This window comes from Mercenaria mercenaria, unplaced genomic scaffold, assembly GCF_021730395.1.
Source record: "Mercenaria mercenaria strain notata unplaced genomic scaffold, MADL_Memer_1 contig_1600, whole genome shotgun sequence".
Classification (NCBI taxonomy): domain Eukaryota; kingdom Metazoa; phylum Mollusca; class Bivalvia; order Venerida; family Veneridae; genus Mercenaria; species Mercenaria mercenaria.
Window position 1 is genome coordinate 22,741 of NW_026459589.1, and position 6,000 is coordinate 28,740.

Sequence of the window (6,000 nt, forward strand, 5' to 3'; positions counted from 1 at the left end):
CTGTAGAAGGTGTTCCTTCATAAAGATTAACTTTACTATTTTTATTTGTGGTGTTCCACATGGACTTTAGCGTTTAAATTTGTGTTAGGTGTTCCAACACATTTCTGGTGAACCAGATAAATTTCTGTTGTGTTAAAATATTGGAACTTTATTAAATTAAAACAGATAAACTACACTGGACTTGAATTATTTTTAATGTAGTGCAAATCGCCGCATAATAATTATGTTGCTACTAAATTGGAAGTATATGGAAATTGAATAGATGAACAAACAGGATGGCTCAAATTTATCTAAGAACTTGAAATCAATACTAATTCTTAAGGTATACAGTTATACTAGTTGAAATAAAAAGCGTTGCACGCTGTGGACATACCATTGGATCCCGTGTTCCATGAAGCTTTACATCAGCTCACCATCACAATATGATTTATTACGTCTGCTACACTGGAGAATTTTGTCTTTGTGTCTATTCATATGTCCCTTTAGGTTTGATTTTGTTCAGCAAGTTTAACAGCATGTGTAGCAGGAAGCCACAATAATGAAAAGATAATGCAACGACGCATCCTATTTCTTTGCTTACATTTAGAACACCTATAGTTCCTGTAATTATAACCCTGCCACGGAGGTACCATTAAGTCTTTTTCAATTCACCTCTAAAAAGTGTTTACAGGCCGTGATATTTGAGAGAATAACTTGCAAAGCAGTGGTATGATATTAATTTATGTTTTAGAAAAAATGAATTATTTCTGCTAAAGAATTGCTTATCCCGTAATTCTTCAGTTTTGACTGTCGATTTTACAACAGTACTACTGAATAAAGTTCGTAGCGAAAAGTCTGTGATTGTCATCCAGGACCCAAAAGCTTTTGCCTTACTTTAGTCTGAAAAGGAAAAATTACATACTAGTCTAAAGGAGGTAAAATCACAAGGATGAGAACCATCTAAGAAAAGTCGGACCAGTTCTTACTTGAGGGAATTCTTAAAGGTGTACGTCCGTGTTCAGTGCGAATGTTTTGACATTTTGGTAGAAACGCATTAAATTGGATTAAGAAATAAATCTACATTGTAGAGAAGAAAGTAGCTTTGAACAGCATTTTAATTTTGATCTCGGGGAAAAATCTCTAAAAAATCGTGCTTATAATTTGAAACACAGGTAGAGCAGCAGAGAAGAACCAGTAACAGACTGGTGATGATGTACAGGATCATCCATGGCCTCATAGACATCCCTGGTGGACAGTACCTTCACCCATCGGCACTTACAATCCGTGGCCGAACAATGAAATATGCTACCATTCTGCCGGACAGCAGGATACCAACACTCCTTCTTCCCAGCTGGCATTCGTCTGTGGAACCAGCTGCCGGAGCAAGTCGCCACAGCCCAAACCTTGGACGCCTTAAGGTCGGGCTTGTCGTCCACCGCAAATAGAGCCATACAGGGTTTTTATCATCTTTTATCACTTTTATCTTTCACTGTTCACTCATCAGAACGACCTAGTACATAGTTTTCATATGCGACGATGCTCCAGAGTGGGCCCTGCATATTAACGGAAGAAGAAGAAGAGCGATCTGTACATTTTTTTTTACTTTATGTAGAAAATGTAGTCAACAGGATTTAGTACATGCATGTTTTTTATGTCTAAAACAATTTGTCCACGGTGCTACCGAATTACTGTCTTTAAAGAAATAATATTTCACGAGGTTCCAGAAAAATGATTCACTACAAAAAAAAACAACGAGAAATTACTGTTTATACTAGAACGGTATCAGGAAAAAATACTTATTGCTGTTTCTGAAAGATGAATTAAATAAATTATGGTACGTTTCCCTTAGAAATTTATGAAAACGAACACAGTCTAAGTGAAATCCGAAGCTCTTGCGTTACTTCATTTTGCAGTCGCTGATCCATTGGCTCATCCGTTACTGATCCGTTCAGTCATGAATCGCCTCATATTGGCCTTTCAAAACATTTAATTAATCTTTTGCAGCACCAACGTGTTTCGAGAATGTATCAGGGACAACACGAAATAAGTAATATTGTATGATGTTCAGAGAACGTACTGGAAATAACGCTCTTTCTGAGTTATGGCATTGTTTACCTGCTTTTCTGGCATTCTGGTTTTCCGGAGTAATTGAGAAAAGTGCTTAGATTTGCCAGAAAAAACAAATAGCAACGAGTATTCCATAATTTTCAGAGCACATCTTGCGCTATATGCCGTCTCTGACAATAATTTCTAAATAACTGAAAAAAAAAATTCTTACCAAAAATGCTCCATTTCATCCTAAATCATGCGTTACTTCGGATCCAGTTTTCAGTCAATGTAACCATTGGACTCGGTGAATTTGTAATACTAATATTAAAAGTACTTACTACTTTCGTCTCATCCGCTATACCTTCTTTGGAAACAGTGTCTTAAAATTTTGTATTATTCCAAATTGATGTGAAAAGTGCGACGATTATGAAGATTAGTGAATCTGAAAGTCCGGGACCGTATCAATCTGAAACTTTGAAGGCATGCAGCTTGCATGCACTGCCCTTAAAACCACATAAAATGCTCATTTTAAGATTATATGCATCGTAGATTATATATTTTAGACGATAATCCCCACCTTCACAAACTAGCGATCGAAGGGAAAAAGAAAAATATAAATAAAAGCGGTCCTACAATTTTAAAGCAGGTGAAATATGTCATACATGTGATAAGTTCAGAATCCCAAAACTGGAGGTTTGCCATTTTTCAGCTGGTGTTTGGGTCTCAAAACTGGAGGTTTTTTATCGACATAAATTAAGCGCGCGGACACATAACTTAAGAGATAAAATCCAACATTTTTGGCCACACAATAATGTATATAAGTCTACACCTGAAGAAACAATCCTCATAACACTTGATTTGAATTTTGACAGAGTTATGCCACTTTTTAACTTACGTTTTTTTGTTAAAGTTTTATATAATGTGTAATATCTCTGTTACTTTCAAAGCTATTGACTATTATCCCCTTTTACTGGCAAAGCTATAATTGCCCCTTTAAGTTTTACTGGCAAAGAGTCAATCACTGAGATAAGCTCCCTCTTGTTCTAACTATAAATTTTCTGAACAGATTAAATTTGTACTGAAATGGTGGTGAACATGCATTAACATTATTCTACTCGAGGACTAGGAAAAAAAACAACAAAGCTCTAAATTGGTCTGAACACAACTCATAAATTATGTAAATTCCTTACCCCACCCACTTTCGTATAAAAATACTGATGATTTTGACACGAAAAATAGAAAACAGAAATGCATCAACATGTATTTACCCTTACCAAAATAATGTAGATTGATGTTATCAAATAAATGGTGTGTGTTTTCGGCTCCGTGTTTTCATCCAATTTCAATGAAATAAGTCCGATTTTAGTAGCAAATTAATTTGGTAAACATTGGAAGAAAATGGCGTAACTGCGTAAGGGGATATAACACTCCTGTTCTAAAAATAATAATGGGTTGGTTTTTCCAACAATTATTTATGTGATTTTATTATCGAACAAAACTTTTCTTTGAATAATCATAATTCATTTCAGTTGGGAATTGTTTCTTATGACGGAGTTTTTAGCTTCAAACTGGTAAAAAATGCAGCCTAATTGGAATTGAGAATGGGCCGATATTTGGCCCCGTTAAGACAGGTGGAAAAGGCCCTGCTTGTCAAATCCCTTATCAAAACAAACAATTAATAATTCACCTGTGAAAAACAACTCTTTCCTCCAGCTACATGTGTGTCAAACATGTATAATACACAACAGTCGGTGACACTTTGATTTACTGTGTAAACATGTTTGGCACTCCTCGGTAATTATCAACCCCATCATAATACTGATTTTTTTTTTTTTGAAAAGCGGGAGAAATATGGTTTTGGTCGGGAGACGGGAGGCATGGTGTAAAAATCGGGATTTTGACCCTCCCGCGCGGGAGATCACATGACTGTATGAATATGTGATCTTAATAAGTGCCAGGTAAATTAGAAATATTGCCCGTTTGGTTTACAAGAAAACGTGATTAAACAGCTACAAATATAAATAAAATCAAATGCCTTTATGTTTTAAATATATCAGAATGTAAGATGATATCGACACGATATCATTCGTAATTATATTAGCCGTCCGTAAGTTTCCGGCGGTTTCCGTACAATAGGATTCGGCTATTTCTGTTGTTATAATATATGGCCGGGCCGGGTTTTATTAATAACCCTTGGAAACACTTTGTCAATATTTTAAGTGTTTCAATAATGAATATCAATAACGTATGTATTTACATCTATATCTGTACAACCAACAATCGTTTTTCCCTTTATTTAGAAGACAAATTTCAGTAAAAAATAATTTACACTTACATGTGTACAATAAATCTGTTGTTTTAAAAACGTTTGTTTATGTAACAAATGGAAGCAATAAATGTAACAAAAATGTGTTATAATAGGGGAAATCAATGACCACCTGCAGACTTTTCATAATTCATACGGGAAAGCCGTAGGAATAGACACCTGCGGGCTTTTCACTAATTTCTTACGGGAGAGCCGTAAGAATAGCCTGCGAGGCTATTCCTACTGGACCGTAAGAATAGCCACTTCCTTCTTTATAAATTGAAAAATAATGCACATATTTATGAAAATAGGCCATTCAAAGCTAAATTTGCGGTTCTAGTGCCAGTGGGTTGCTGCCTTGACTTGAATTTTAATTCAACTTGAAGCACTTTCCTCTTAGTGATGTTGGTTCAAGTCTTGCTCTTGGCATTGAATTCTTAAATTCATGCCACTCAAAGCTAAATTTGCGGTTCTAAATTTAGTGACAGTGCAGCAACCTTTAGGCTTAGTCGAACTAATCCGACGTATACAGTTTGTTTTATATTGTGACGGTCAAACTGTAACGTCAGAAATTAAACAGGCTGGTAACATTGCCCGATCGGGCTTACAACACAAAAAGTAATATTTCTTGACAAATAATAAAGATATTTCTTTCAAACTTGGTCCATTTATTAAGCATTACATATAATGTTTATCAAGATAGAAATAACTTTGTTGCCTTCAGTTTAGTTAGAATTACTTCCCTTTTTCAGATTTTTATGATGCATAATTTTTGAAGTCCAAAAAAATTATGTTTTAATGCAATGTTTAAAACAGAAAAGGATTCAATGGCTTTCTATTGCTCCAAACTTGTGCGCCAATAGCTTTATTCTATATATTTAGGGTAAATACTTTGTTTCTAGTGCAGATGTATGAGCAATTTTTTTAGAACTAACATTTCTCTATAATGTTGTAAGTGAAAGCAGAGTAAAATGTATACATTCATGTACTAGCGCAATAATTTAGAGCATTAGAAAGCCATTTAACCCTTTTTTGTTTTAATCTTTGCATTAGAACATTGTTTTTTTGGACTTCAAAGATTATGCTTCATAAAAATCTGAAAAGGGGAAATAATTCTACCAAAACTGAAGGCAACCAAGTTATTTTTATTCTAATTTGTATCATTTGTTATGCTTAATAAATGGACCAAGTTTGAAAGAAATATCTTCATTATTTTTCAAGAAATATTACTTTTTGTATCATAAGCCCGATCGGGCAATGTTACCAGCCTGTTAAAAAGCAGCCACTCAGCGACAGTAAGCTTGTCTACCTTAAGGCTTTAACCACCTCGCTACGAACCGTCAGGCCTCGAGATTAGTTATACCTGAAGTAAGTTTTCATTATTCCCTTTTGATTTAGACCGCTGATAGTGACTGTCATCACGTGGAATGACTTATTTTCGCTAATTTGTTCTCCTATACAAATTTTCCTTTCCAAATTTCGAACATTCCTTTTCTGCGCATGCGTCGGTTGTTTATGTCGGTTTAACTAGCGGCTTTGTATCATTATACGGGCATGTCTTACCTTAGCAGTCACTTTGACCATCAGCAGAAATTTCTACATCTACATCTACATGTTACTCCCAACAGTCAATAACTGACTATGACTGGGAGGCGACTGTCTGGGGA

The 6,000-nt window shown here is 35.1% G+C and overlaps 1 long non-coding RNA gene across 1 annotated transcript in view; it reads right to left on the bottom strand.

Moving 5' to 3' along the window:
- The window catches only part of LOC128551733 (uncharacterized), a 27,975-nt gene extending 22,141 nt beyond the window's left edge, over positions 1 to 5,834 (bottom strand). Inside the window, exon 1 of the long non-coding RNA XR_008368873.1 lies at positions 5,697 to 5,834. This is a non-coding gene — a long non-coding RNA (uncharacterized LOC128551733). The remainder of the gene's footprint in view (positions 1 to 5,696) is intronic.
- Between the last annotated feature and the right edge of the window lie 166 nt (positions 5,835 to 6,000).